The following is a 14807-nucleotide window of genomic DNA, read 5'->3' on the forward strand; positions in this document are numbered from 1 at the left end:
AGGTTAGCCCAGAGAGGAAATTCTGGGTGGGAGAGAGGTGGGGGGAATGGTTTATTTCCCTTTGTGGTAAGACTCAGAGCCTCTGAGTCTTGGGGTCCCCCAGGGAAGGTTTTGGGGAGACCAGAGTGAGCCAAGACACTGGAAATTCTTGGCTGGTGGCAGCGAGATCAGTTCTAAGCTGGTATTAAGCTTAGAGGGGTTCATGCTAGCTTCTCAGGTTATGAACGCTAAGGTTCAAATCTGGAGTAGGAAAGCTATGATAAGATGGGATTGTAACAGGAACTACCACACAAATAACTATTCCTGCACCATTTCCGAACCATCTCAACAGAGATTTAGATAAGGATCCAACTGTTTGAATTCTGATGTGAACCAAGCATCTCACCTTTACAGTTTTTCATTCATCACTAGATGTATTATAATCAAAGACTGAATTACCAAGAAAAAAAAAAAGTGACCGTCAGTCTATGGAAACTCAAAAAGTTAGGGTGTCACAACCATAGTTCCAGTGCTGCTCTCTCAGTGGACACCAGTCTGTTGTGATGGGCTCCAACTTCTGAATTCCACATTCTGCTAAGCCCCCTAGGTCTGGCTTGTGACTGATCACTTAGCCTCACTCAGGGTCTCTGAGGTGCACAACTCGGGTGCACACCCTCTGTCTGACACTCCTCTTGAACAGTAGCATCAGACAGTCTGGCCACCTAGACCCCAGAACCAGTGCCTCAGCCCACCTGAGCCCCCAAGTTGTTCAGACACCTTCCTCCCAGAGATCACCTGGCTATGGGAGTGCTGGTTTCTAGTTAACCCCTTCAGGCACAACATAACAGTAAAGCAAGAAACACAGTCTTATCAAAGGAACTTCTTAAACACACACACTTTGCTCCTAAAAAGTACAGGATTGTTACAGATCTATGGAAAACAACAAATTCCTGAACGTAACCCCCTTAGTCTGACCTCACATCCTTTTGTGAGTCCTGGGTTTGATCCAAGTCCTTTAGGGGAGGCAAAGTCTCTCCTGCTTCCACTCTCTCTGGTTGTGTTGGCTGTTCTTGGTTATGAAAGGAAATCCCTGGCTTAGAAAGCAGCTACCTTTTGGAACAGTCCCTTGCCACCTTTGGATAGGTGGTCAAGCGGAGAAACTGTGAGTGTCCCAGCTATGTATTTAAACTTGGGAAGAAGCAGGGGCAAATGCAACTGTCTCCAACCCCCTTCTACCCTAACAGGCTACAGTGAAGAGTCTACTGACAAGGCTCTGCCAACAGAAACTCCATGGTTCAAGCAAAGGAGAGTGGTTCAATGTTGATCACCTGTGATTGCTCTATAACAGCGTTCCAGATATTGTCTCCCCACTCCATATTAAATCACTGTTATAAAATGGATGAGGTAATCCATAATGATGGTTGCAATTACAAATAACATTAATAAAACCAAATGAAATCCATAACTGGACACAGACATATTCCCCAAACTATCACAGTGGGGGTAAGAGGCTTGACTAAATGAGAAGTTTAAACTAGGGCTGTCATGCAATTAAAAAAATCAATCACGATTAATTGCACTGTTAAACAATAATAGAATACTATTTATTTAAATAGTTTTGAGTTTTCTACATTTTCAAATGTATTGATTTCAATTGCATCACAGAATACAAAGTGTACAGTGCTCACTTTATGTTGTTATTTTTATTACAAGTATTTGCACTGTAAAAAAGAATCATAATAGTATTTTTCACCTAATACAAGTACTGTAGTGTAACATCTTTATCACGAGTTGAATTTACAAATGTAGAATTATGTACAAAAAATAACTGCATTCAAAAATAAAACAAGCAATGTAAAACTTTAGAGCAGGGATCAGCAACCTTTGGCACGCGGACTGTCAGGGAAATCTGCTGGCGGGCTGGGACAGTTTGTTTACCTGCAGAATCTGCAAGTTCAGACGATTGCAGCTCCCACTGGCTGCAGTTTGCCGTTCCAGACCAATGGGGGCTGCAGGAAGCGGCATGGGCCAAGGGATGTGCTGGCCGCCACTTCTCACAGTCCCCATTGGGTTGAAACGGCGAACCGCAGCCAGTACGAGCTGCGATTGGCTGAACCTGTGGGTGCTGCAGGTAAATAAGCCGTCCCAGCCGCCAATGGATTTCCCAGACAAGCCATATGTCAAAGGTTGCTGATCCCTGCTTTAGAGCCTTCAGGTTTATTCAGTCCTACTTCTTGCTCAGCCAATTGCTCAGACTAACGAGTTTGTTTACATTTGCAGGAGATAATGCTGCCCCCTTCTTGTTTACAGTATCACCTGAAAGTGAGATCAGCCGTTTGCATGGCACGGTTGTAGCCAGAGTCACAAGATATTTATGTGCCAGATGCACTAAAGATTCATATGTCCCTTCATACTTCAACCTCCATTCCAGGGGACATGCATCCATGCTGATAACGGGTTCTGCTTGATAACCATCCCAAGCGGTGCAGACCGAAGCAAGTTCATTTTCATCATCTGAGTCAGATACCACCAGCAGACGGTTGATTTTCTTTTTTGGAGTTCATGCTCTGTCGTTTCCACATTGGATTGTTGCTCTTTTAAGACTTCTGAAAGCATTCTCTACACCTAGTCCCTCTCAGATTTTGGAAGGCACTTCAGATTCTTAAACACTGGGTTGAGTGATGTAGCTATCTTTAGAAAGCTCACATTGGTACCTTCTTTGTGTTTTGTGAAATCTGCAGTTAAAGTGTTCTTAAAATTAATAACATGCGCTGGGTCATCATCTGAGACTGCTATAACATGAAATATATGTCAGAATGTGGGTAAAACAGAGTAGGAGACATACAATTCTCCCTGAAGGAGTTCAGTCGCAAATTTTATGAATGCTTTTTTTTTTTAACGAGTTCATCAGCATGGAAGCATATCCTCTGAAATGGTAGCCAAAGCATAAAAGAACATACAAATGTTTAGCATATCTGGCATGTAAATACCTTACAATGCTGACTACAAAAGTGCCATGCAAACACCTGTTCTCACTTTCAAGTGACATTGTAAATAAGCAAGCAGCATTATCTCCATAAATGTAAACAAACTTGTTTGTCTTAGCAACTGGCTGAACAAGAAGTAGGACTGAGTGGACTTGTAGGCACTAAAGTTTTACATTGTTTTGTTTTTGAGTGAAGTTATGTAAAAAAAATCTATATTTGTAAGTTGCACTTACATAATAAAGAGATTGCACTACAGAACTTATGAGGTGAATTGAGCCAATACTATTTTTGTGTGCTATTTTTACAGTGCAAATATTTGTAATAAAAATTATAATATAAAGTGAGCACTGTACACTGTATACTGTGTTGTAATTGAACTCAATATATTTTAAAATGTAGAAAAAATCCATAATATTTAATAAATTTCAATTGGTATTCTATTGTTTAACAGTGTGATTAAAACTGCGAATAACTGATAAATTTTTTTAATTGCAATAACATTTTTTGAGTTAATTGTGTGAGTTAACTGCGATTAATCAACAGCTCTAGTGTAAACCGCTATAACTACACCAATATACTCACACTGGCACAAAACCCTAATCTAGACACCCTGTGCCAATACAGAATAGGGCTTGAACCAGTAAGTACCATGTAATATGGGAATATACACATTGCTTACATAGGAGTATGCAGTACACGTGACCTTCACATGTAAATAGCTTTATCTCCAAACTCCCTGCAATAGAGTAAAATGCAAGCACCAGTTACACTACTTTGTACATCTTCAAAACACTTTATAACTCAAAATATTTGGTGGTTTTACATCATCATAATAGAACTTCAGTATAGCTGGTTGTTTCCTGTCCTCAGTTCTTGATTCCAAAACTTGGGCCATATACACAAAGGGAATAGATTGAAATTCAATAGATGCCAACTCCCTACAGAGACAATGGTATAGAACAGGGGTCAGCAACCTTTCAGAAGAGGTGTGCCAAGTCTTCATTTTTTCACTTTAATTTAAGCTTTTGCGTGCCAGTAATACATTTTAACGTTCTTAGAAGGTCTCTTTCTATAAGTCTATAATATATAACTAACTATTGTTGTATGTAAAGTAAATAAGGTTTTCAAAATGTTTAAGAAACTTCATTTAAAATTAAACTAAAATGCAGAGCCCCCTGGACTGGTGGCCAGGACCTGGGCAGTGTGAGTGCCACTGAAAATCAGCTCGTGTGCTGCCTTTGGCACGCGTGCCATAGGTTGCCTACCTCTGGTATAGAAGGATAAAACAAATGTTTAGAAGGACCCCAGTTTTAAATACAAAGGGTTGGGGCCTGCTTCTGTTGAAATCAGAGGAAGTTTTACCATTAACTTCACTGGCAACAGAATATATGCCAACAATCCACAAACGGACATCTCCTGAGATTTTGTGCTTATTATTGCTTTCCAAATTCTCATCCTCCACTTTTAAAAGCCCTGCTTCTACTTGTCCTTAACATTTTTTCTTTAAAGTTCTGCTTCTAATCTCTCTCCTCCTACCAGGACCAGCTCTACAGTTTTTGCCACTCCAAGCAGAGCGCCTAATTGCCGCCGCGGACAGCGGGGGCAGTCCATGTGCCCTTAGGGCGGCAGGCGCGTTTCCACGGTGGTGGCAATTTGCCAGCAGCTTCTATATTTAGCTGAAGCCACTGCAGACCGATAAACATAGAAGCTGCTGCCAAATTGCTGCCACTGCAGAAACGCGCCTGCTGCCCTAATGGCCCACGGACTGTCCCCACTGTCCACGGCGGCAATTTGGCGCGCTGCTTGGGGGGCAAAACACCAGGGATTGCTGCCCCTTTCAGATTGCCACCCCAAGCACCAGCTTGGAATGCTGGTGCTTGGAGCTGGCCCTGCATCCTACTTCCTCTTTTCTGCTGCTTTTGAATACTTTGGTATAAGAGTACTCTCATGAATATCAGCACCTTGTTCCACATTAGGAGATAGAACCATAGATTATTAAAAACCTTAGGAGATCATCTAGTCCAATCCCCTGCTCAAAGCAGAACTAATCCCCAGATAGATTTTTACCCCAGTTCCCTAAACAGCCCCCTCAAGGATTGAACTCACAACCCTGGGTTTAGCAAGCCAATGCTTAAACCACACAGCTATTCCTCCCCTTAAGATATAGGAAGGGAGTCAGAAAAAGGGACAGTGACCTATTTCCACCCAGTTTCAAACCAAGAACCTTTCCTGTGTTAGGCAAACATGATAACCATCATACTACAGAAACTTGAACTTTTTCTCAGAAACAATTCTGAGTGTTATGTTGCTGTCTTGGTAGGTGATTTTAAGTTCTCCATGCCTTTGTTTTAAACTCACTAACTGGCTGATTACTTTGAAAATAGATGTCTGTTGAATGCATAATAGTGATTGATCCATGAGTTGTCTGCATGACAAACTCTGATATTGACTTTTGCAGGACAAAACCAAGTAATTGCAATTCTTGGCACAGAGAATGCGAATGTAGCTGTTAATGTATAACTGAAATAAGTCACTGAAGATCCTAGCCAGTTATTAACACTACAAAGTAGTTAGTGTGAGGAAGATATTCTGCTTTTTTCATGATCCATACACATAGTTATGAATTATTTGATATGGTAATAGTGGAGTCCCATTGCGCTAGGTGCTGCACAAAGATATACAAGATAAAGTCCCTGTCCTAAATAGCTCACAGTCTAGGAAGACAAGTGCATATTAAGATTGAGAAAACAGAAATTCAGTCATATTAGTACAATTGTTACATATATCGCACTTCAATAGTTGTAGGTATTTATTATATTGTTAATCATGATGAATTATATATATAAAAAAAGTGCTAACTAAACCACCTGTGCCCTGAAAAACCATTACTGGCTGAGTTCTTAAAAGCAACACAACAGAAGTGGGTCTTAAGGAGAGATCTGAAGAACAACTTAGTGGCCTTACGAATCGAGTAAGAGTTAGCATTAAAAAAGGCATGCAGGTCGGTGTCAGAAACAGATGATTAGGTTAGCAGGGCCGGCACTGCTGGCAGGAGGGAGGGAGGCAGCAGGGATAATGAGGCAAGAAACAAGAGCAAACAAGTAAGGGCAAGCATTGAAAGAGTCTCGAAGATTAGGATGAGAATCAGGATCTCAATGTGGTGAAACAGGGAAACAATGGAGCGATTCAAATGGGCAGATGTTATGGTCAAAGTAACATGTAAGAAACTTGATCTTAGCAGCTGTGTTCTGTATAGACCTGACGTGAGCAAAGTGTTCTCATTAGGATCTGTACTGGGCTCAGTCCTATTTAACACATTCATAAACGATCTGGAAAAAGGGGTAGACAGTGAGGTGGCAAAATTTGCAGATGATACAAAACTACTCAAGATAATTAAGCCCCAGGCAGACTGCAAAAAGCTACAAAAGGATCTCACAAAACTGGGTGAGTGGGCAACAAAATGGCAAATGAAATTTAATGTTGATAAATGCAAAATAAATAAAATAAATGGGAAAACATAATCCTAACTATACATGTACAATGATGGGATCTAAATTAGCTGTTACCACTCAAGAAAGAGATCTTGGAGTCATTGTGGATAGTTCTCTGAAATCATCCACTCAGTGTGCAGCGGCAGTCAAAAAAGCGAACAGAAAGTTGGGAATCATCAAGAAAGGGATAAATAATAAGACAAAAAATATCATATTGCCTCTATATAAATCTATGGTATGCCCACACCTTGAATACTGCATGCAGATGTGGTTGCCCCATCTCAAAAAAGATATATTGGAATTGGAAAAGGTTTAGAAAAGGGCAACAAAAATAATTAGGGGTATAGAACGGTTTCCATATGAGGAGAGATTAATAAGACTGGGACTTTTCAGCTTGGAAAAGAGGCAACTAAGAGGGGATATGATAGAGGTCTATAAAATCATGAGTGGTATAGAGGAAGTAAATAAAGAAGTGTTATTTACTCCTTCTCATAATACAAGAACAAGGGGCCACCAAATGAAATTAATAGATAGCAGGTTTAAAACAAACAGAAGAAAGTATTTTTCTATGCAACACACTGTCAACCTCTGGAACTCCTTGCCAGAGGGTGTTGTTAAGGCCAACACTATAACGAGGTTCTAAAGGGAGCTAGATAGATTAATGGAAGATAGCCACTGATGGACCTATTAGCCAGGATGGGCAGAAATGGTGTCCCTAGCCTTTGTTTGCCAGAAGCTGGAACTGGGTGACAGGGCATGGAGGATTACCTATCTGTTCATTCCCTTTGGGGCACCTGCCATTGGCCACTGTCAGAGGACAGGATATTGGGCCTGATGGACCTTTGGTCTGAACCAGCATGGCCATTCTTATGTTCTTATTGCAATACATTAAAATAATAAAAAAAGGAGGAGGGCAACAAAAGTTAATGTAGCCATTACTATTAATCTTTCATTTTGTTACAGAAAAGTTAACAAAAAACCTCCTCTTTAGCCCCAAGCCACTTGTCAATGTCCCTTTTAGCAGTAAAGATAAAATGAGAGAGGGGAAATTTATACAGAAAAGAACTGCAAAGCCAAGCACTGACTATGGGGGAGGCCCACAAAAGAGAAGTCTCATATACCATATTGATGTCCAGGAGAATGAGGAGGGAGGAGACTGTGCTTGGTGTAGATGAGGAGTGAGCAAGACGGTCACGTTGTGCTACCTTTCCATTCTCCTGACCTTGTGCCAAAACAACCCCTGATATAACTTAGAGCAGCTTTCAGATTTCTCTAAATTATGCTGCCTGCAGACAGTGGCTGAGGCAGCAGTATCAGAGTATCACTCTATCTCAACCCCCCTCTGCCTCTGGCACATGCTAAGGATGAGTGGTGAGACAGGTGACTTAGAGGCTTTGCATATATTGATATAGGAATAATTATTCATGGCTCTGCACCTTGTGTAGTCATTGACATCAATGCAAAATAGGGGTAAACTGCTATCATTCCAATTTGGTATGTTTCATACCCACTTTGCATTCAGCTTTGAATCACTGTAAACGATTTCACAAAGTACAGGGAAATTGGAAATCCGCTTTCTTCTCCACTCACTCATACCTGTATAAATCAGAAGTCACTCCACTGATGTCAATAGATTTACACTGATCTTACATCACGGTAAGTAAGAGCAAAATCAGACCTTTGGTGGGGGGTATGTACAGCTTTAATGAGTGAATAGAAAAATGATATATATTAGAGAACTAGAGAAGTTACCAAAGGTAAAAGATTGACAATAGGCACAATGGGCAGCTGGTGATTCGGATGTTGGGGTGGCTAGCCTCTGGCCCGTCCCCTTGTGCCCAAGGCCTGCCCCTTCCCATCTGCCTCCCCCACACCTGCAGTAGCCCAGATCACCCCCACAGTGGTCCCTGGCCTCAGCCAGGAAGCATGGCCAGCCCCCTTGCTCTGGACAGTGCAGCCCCAGCACCACTCACCCTGACTTTCTGCAGGAATTAGGCCAGCCAGCCCAGCAAGCCTGGGCCAGCCAGGCAGTGCACTTTGGGAACCACAGTAGGGGGCCTGACCTGGGAGTGCAGCATGAGCGGGGCCATGCTAGGCTGTTTGGGAAGATACAGCCTACCCTTGCCTATGATACCTGCAGCCCATGCACACAATGTAGGGAGCCAAGAACAAATCATTGGGGAGGGAAGAGGCCCAAGAAGCAGGTAAGTGATCAGATTATGTTAGAAGTGTCAGGAGAGCAAGGATAAGGGAGCAGAGACTAAAGAACCCATCAAGGCTGAATCCCCACTCTGTCACTCCGAGCGCAGAAGTGGGGGCCTGCAAGAACTCTAAAAATTAATACTTGCCACTCCAGGCTTGTATTACACTCCCAAGGTTACAGCTTTTCTCTGATCTTGGCTTGGTAAATGCTGCCACCACCCAAATGCAAAAAAAACCCCTTTGAACAAAGGAAGAAGTACTTGAGAATTCCTCCCTGTCAGGTACCCTCAAGCCCTTTCACCCCCACTCCGGGGAAGAGCTGAGAAAGAAAACAAAGGAAATTGGCTGTGGCTACCAGCTAATCAAACAACATGCACAAACCTCTTAGGACACAAAAATCCAATCCTATTCTTTAAAAAAGGTAAATTTTTATTAAAAACAAAAAGAAAACAAAAATCTGGAATTTAGGATTTTTGTTAGATCTTAAAAGAAACAATTACAAAAATTAAGCACCCAAAACAGCTTTCTTGGGAGATCAGCTTAAAGCAAACAAAAGCATCAGGGTTAGCAAAGAGGAGATCCACAAGCCAAAATAAGAAATAAACCTGATAGTGTCTAACGAAAGAGTCCCTATCCAAATTATTTCTTCTAGGTATGGAAGATACTTTTTCATACCTGGTTCAAACCTTACACAGCATTCCTGCTTATGGCATTGCTGCTCCATGTCCCTGCAGCCCAGAGAACAACAGACAAAGGGAAAGTTTCTTTCCCCATTTTAAAACTTTTTAGCTTTCCCATTGGCTCTTTTGGTCAGGTGCTCACTTTTTTTTCCCTTTACCTGGGGGACCTTTACAGGTAAAGAAAGTAAAGAACAGCTACCAAGAGGGATTTTACAGCTAATTGGCTGGCTGAGTGTCCATCAAAGGAAGCTATCCCCCCACTTTATTTATCACAGAACCAGATCCAGACATCTGTTTACAGTCCAAGTAAATGGGCTGTGCACAGACGTAGTAAAGTAGCCATGATATCTTCTATATGGCTCAGAGGTCTGACACCTGTAGCCAGCCTACAAGCATAAGGTTTCACCCTGGCTTCCTTCAGCCAAGTTACTCCTTGCAGAGTGTCCTCAGCAACACCTTCTGGTCTCAAGTCTCCCCAAATCTGTCTCCCAGAGTTCTTAACTACCAGACACTTGGGCTTTTGCCATCTAGTTCATCACCCCCAATGGCATGAAACCTGCCCCCAATATCAGTTCACTTTGGCATACACACAGTCTGCACACCAGAGACCTGCTTGGGGTAAAAATGAACAAAAAGTTTATTTAACAGAAAAAATCACAGATTCAAAGATGGAAATAGTAAGGAAAAGCAATAATATACAAATTACTCAGTAAATAAACAAAGCTGCAACATCAGGCATTGTACTTCTATATTAGCTAAATTCCCTTTTCTAATACAAATTATCCATTGCCTCTGAACAGTTTCCCAGCATGCCCTCTGTCTGAGAGGGAATCCAGTGTTTCACAGACACCACCCCACTTAGATGTTGCCCCTCAGTTTTTGGATAGACTTCACTTCAAAATCCTCCCTTCCTTTGTAACAGGGTGTGCAGGTTTTTTTTCCTCTTTATTTCAAACTATAGTAATGCAGAGCAGGGGAAACATCTTCCTTCTTAGTTTTCTAAGGCCAGGTCTATACTACAAATTCAGCCTCATGTCGACCTAACCCTGTAAGTGCCGACACTACAGCACAATGCTGCCAGTGTAAGTCCCCCACTACACTGACCTAATAACCCTACTGCCATGAGCGGAATAGTGCTTAGGTCAATGTAGTTAGGGCAATGCCGTGTCTGTGTAGACACTGCATTACTTACATCACCCGTCAGTTCCATGAGGGCTGTCAGCACTGGACAGCATGGCTCTGCACAGTGCTGACAGCCCAAGCTGTCAGCGTCAGGCAGTGGGACTCCCAGCTGAGGGCTCCGCATGGAGTCCACAGCCTGGGCTGTCAGCACCCCCCACTGCCCCACTTAAGCCAGTGCAAGTGTTCGTGGTGAGGACACATATCACTAGCAGGGGGACTGTAGTGTGGACATGAAAAACCAAAGTAATAAGTGTGGTGGCTGTACATTGACCTAACAGAGGTCTACTTAATTGTGTAGTGTAGACAAGGTGTAAGACTGGTGTTTCCTTTTCAGTGTCAATGTCTTTCCACTAACTTTAATAATCCATCATTGTTTTTCCCTGGGTTGTAAAATGCTAGGTCAGAGATGGCCAACTTGTGGCTCCGGAGCCACATATGACTCTTCAGAAGATAATATGCGGCTTCTTATATAAGCACTGACTCTGGGACTGAAGCTACAGGTGCCAACTTTCCAGTGTGCTGAGGGGTGCTCACTGCTCAACCCCTGGCTCTGCCACAGGGCTTGCCCCCACTCCATCCCTTCCCACCTCCTCCCGAGCCTGCCATGCCCTCGCTTCTCTCCCCTCCCCTTCGAGCCTCCTGCACGCCATGAAACAGATGATCCCAGGAGGTGTGGGGAGGGAGGGGGAAGCGCTGATCAGTGGGGCTGCCAGTGTGTGGGAGGTGCTTGAAGTGAGATGGGGAAGCTGAGGTGGTGGGGCTGCTGATGTATGACTGTGGCTCTTTGGCAATGTACATTGGTAAATTCTTGCTCCTTCTCAGGCTCAGGCTGGCCACCCCTGTACTAGGTGCTGGGAGTTAATTTTGTGTAAACAATTAGCCTGTAAGGTCCCGCAATTACAATTACCATTTTCTACACACATACACATGCATACATTCATAACCATAACCTGTATACGTATCTCCTCGTGACTCTCAAGTTCAGAACATTACAGGCTTTCATCAGAGACTCTACCTGACATATTTATACACAATAACATTATATACAAGCTGTTGATTCAGTTGCTTGTTCTTTGGGGTTTCAGACCCCCTTTTCCCCATTTGGGATGTCTGGACCCTGATTGTCACACCTATGTTATTGAATAAGTGAGTAATCCTCAAGTAAACTACATCTTCGAAACATATGAATATCTATTTTCCCATTCTATTTACATTATTTCTCTCTCCATGCTTGTGTCATTTTTTCCTTATTGCTTGATTCCTCCCCTCCTTTGGAGCTGTGCCCCTGCTTTGTAAAATAAAGAAATATCCATTACATGTTGAGAAAATGGGCTTGATGACTCACAAAAACCCATATAATTTACTATAGCATCCCTCAATGCAGCTTTTCAGTCTAATTTAAGGCATTATTGAAGATAAAAGATTCATTAAAACAGCTGCCTGCAAAACTGTTCCTTTGGATGTTTCCATGAAGCACTAGTCAAAGAAAAATAAAACATTATACACTAATGATATGCAAAAAGGATGCAAAAGAGATTTAGTTTTGCTACATGAGCATTGAGATGTTAATATGATATTTTTAAATAGACAGTGCTGTCCAGTCCTTTTATGTGCTAAATTTCAAGCGCCAAAAAACTGTTATTACTTTTCAGCACGTATATAACATATAATAAAAACAACAATAAAACATATGGCACAATTACCATGGCTGCTTATCAAGTATGAATTAATGAGCACAGAATTATTTATTACTTTTTTATATTGCTGCTTCCCTGTCACTGAACATTTTTATTATGGAGGGGCCTGAATCAAATCCCCAGATCTAAATACCCCACATTTGTTTAGATTTACTGCTGGCCCCTAACTTTTGCAATTGACTGAAACAAAATATCAGATGTGGACAACCCTGGGTTCGAGATGCCAGTGCTGTGTCTCTAATTCATAACTTCTTCTGTAACCACACACAGCCAATTTCAGTTGGCCCAGGTGTAGGCTTCCACCAGGACTGAATATGTATCCTCTAGTGTTAAATATTTTGGACCAACTCTCTCCACGTCATTGTGGACATTGTTCCCTTATGAAGCAGAGAAGTCCCATCACTCTTTAACTGGGAAGTGTTCATCAGCAGTTGGCTCAAACCAGGAATCGTATTTACAATAACATGTTTATTAAAGTTGCTTTCATTAATTCACAAGGTTTCATAAAAACCATTAAGCCAAGTCATCTTTTATGTAAGGGCTGCCTTTCCCCACACAGTCTGGTTGTGAAACCATCTTAACTAGGCCCTGGAAGAGGGTAGAGCTGAGGGACTTTCATTCCTATTACCCCACTGCTACAGAATTGACAGGAAAGAGGGAGGCAGGCATTGTGGAGGAAGGAAGTATGGACAGGATACCCTGCACTATGCTAATCTTTATCTGTTTTTAGCCCCTTGTGACCATTGAAACTCTGCTTAAATTGCAGCAGCCCTCACACTGCAGGGGGACTGAACTGCACAGAATAGTAGCAAGATCATAGGACTACAAAGGTGAACTTTAAGCCACACCCAGTTGTGAGCTGGAGCCGGTTCCCACCGGCGGTTGTTAAATTTAGAAGCCGGTGTAGAACTGGTTGTCAAAGGGGCGGGCGGGCGAGCAAACAACTCCGGTCCACGGGCCACATTCAGTCCATGGGACCGTCCTGTCTCCAGCCCACCTGTGCTCCCAGCTGGGGAGGCTCCCCCGGCCCCTCCCTCGCTCCCCTCGCAGAGCCACAGCATGCCAAGCTGCCGGCGCCAGCGCTCTCGGCAGCTCTGCAGCTTCTCCAACTTTGAGCGGCAAGGTAAGGGCAGGGGGCTGCGAGCTTCAGTGGGCCGTGTAGCATCCTTACACACTGCCCTGAGCAACATGGTAAGGGGGCCGTGCCAGGGCTCGGAGGAGGGGTTGGATAAGGGGCAGAGAGTGATTGGAGGGGGTGGAGGTTCTGCGGGGGTGATCAGGGGACAGGGAGGTTGGGTAGGCGTGGGAGTTCCGGGGGTTTGTTGGGGTGGTGGTGGATGGGGTCAGGGCAGAGGGCAAGGAGCAGGACGAGTTGGGTAGGGGTTGGGGTCCTGGGGGGCAGTTAGGATGGGGGGTCTCAGGAGGGGGTGGTCAAGGGACAAGGAGCGGGGGAGTTGATGGGTTGTGGGTTCTGAGGGGGGCAGTCAGAGGCAGGACGTGTGTGGGGGTCAGATGTGGGGGGACAGGCTGTTTTGGGAGGCACAGCCTTCCCTACCCGACCCGATACAATTTTGCAACCCCAAATGTGCAGGGCTGGCTTCAGGATGTGTGGGGCCCGATTTTGACGTGGCCAAAGCAGGGATGACTAAAAAAAAACAACACGTGGGGCTTGTACTCACCGAGTGGTGCTCCAAGTCTTCAGTGGCACTTCGGTGGCAGGTCCTTCACTCGCTCCGGGTCTTCGGCGGCACTGAAGGACCCACCTCTGAAGTGCCGACGAAAATCCGGAGTGAGTGAAGGACCCACCGCCGAAGTGCCGCCAAAGACTTGGTAGGGAACCGGTTGTTAAGATTTTGGCAGCTCATCACTGGCCACACCCCTGCACACGATGCATGACTTGCACTCCATGCTGCTTGACCACATTAAAAGATTTAGCCCACTAAGTTTAACATATCCTCATAGAAATTGTTTTGATCTGCGTTACCCAGTTGTCTGCTAAGTAATAGCAGAGAAGGACTAAGAAATATTCAGGTAGCTCTTTCAACTAAATACTCCTTTCACCAGTAGGTTATTATCTGGGAATCAGCTGATTTCCATATGTATTTCAATTTTTGTCACCCCTTTGAAAAAAAAAAAAGGATTCTTTCATAGTCACATTTCATCAATGATTTTTTGCTGAGATACAAAGGAGAAAAAAATAATGTTAATTATGTCAAATAATGTTAATGATGTAAAAGATCAAGCAAAGATCCCAAGAGAGAATGCAAGAGCCAAAACCTATCACTGTAGCTCAATAAATCACTGAACTACTTTATGACTCTCAGTGAATAATGTAGAATATTGCTGACTCTTTGTGAACAGATGTATTGTAACAAATAGTGAACAGTTCTTTTCATTTCTTTAATATATTTTCTATGCCAAAACAGTGCTTTTTATGTTCTTCATAATTAGCAGTCACAAGGTTTTTGCATAACGACATTGCAAAAGCATATACTGTATACAAGAAAGTAATGTCATGTAGAATATACATTTTATAACTGTACTGGGTAACCATAAGACTACTGGTTTTCAAAAACACATTGATTACAA

The 14807-nt window shown here is 43.0% G+C and overlaps 1 protein-coding gene across 1 annotated transcript in view; it reads right to left on the reverse strand.

Moving 5' to 3' along the window:
* The window catches only part of SLAIN1 (SLAIN motif family member 1), a 114965-nt gene that overhangs the window by 91358 nt on the left and 8800 nt on the right, over nucleotides 1-14807 (reverse strand).

Source organism: Chelonoidis abingdonii, chromosome 1 (assembly GCF_003597395.2).
Source record: "Chelonoidis abingdonii isolate Lonesome George chromosome 1, CheloAbing_2.0, whole genome shotgun sequence".
Lineage (NCBI taxonomy): Eukaryota > Metazoa > Chordata > Testudines > Testudinidae > Chelonoidis > Chelonoidis abingdonii.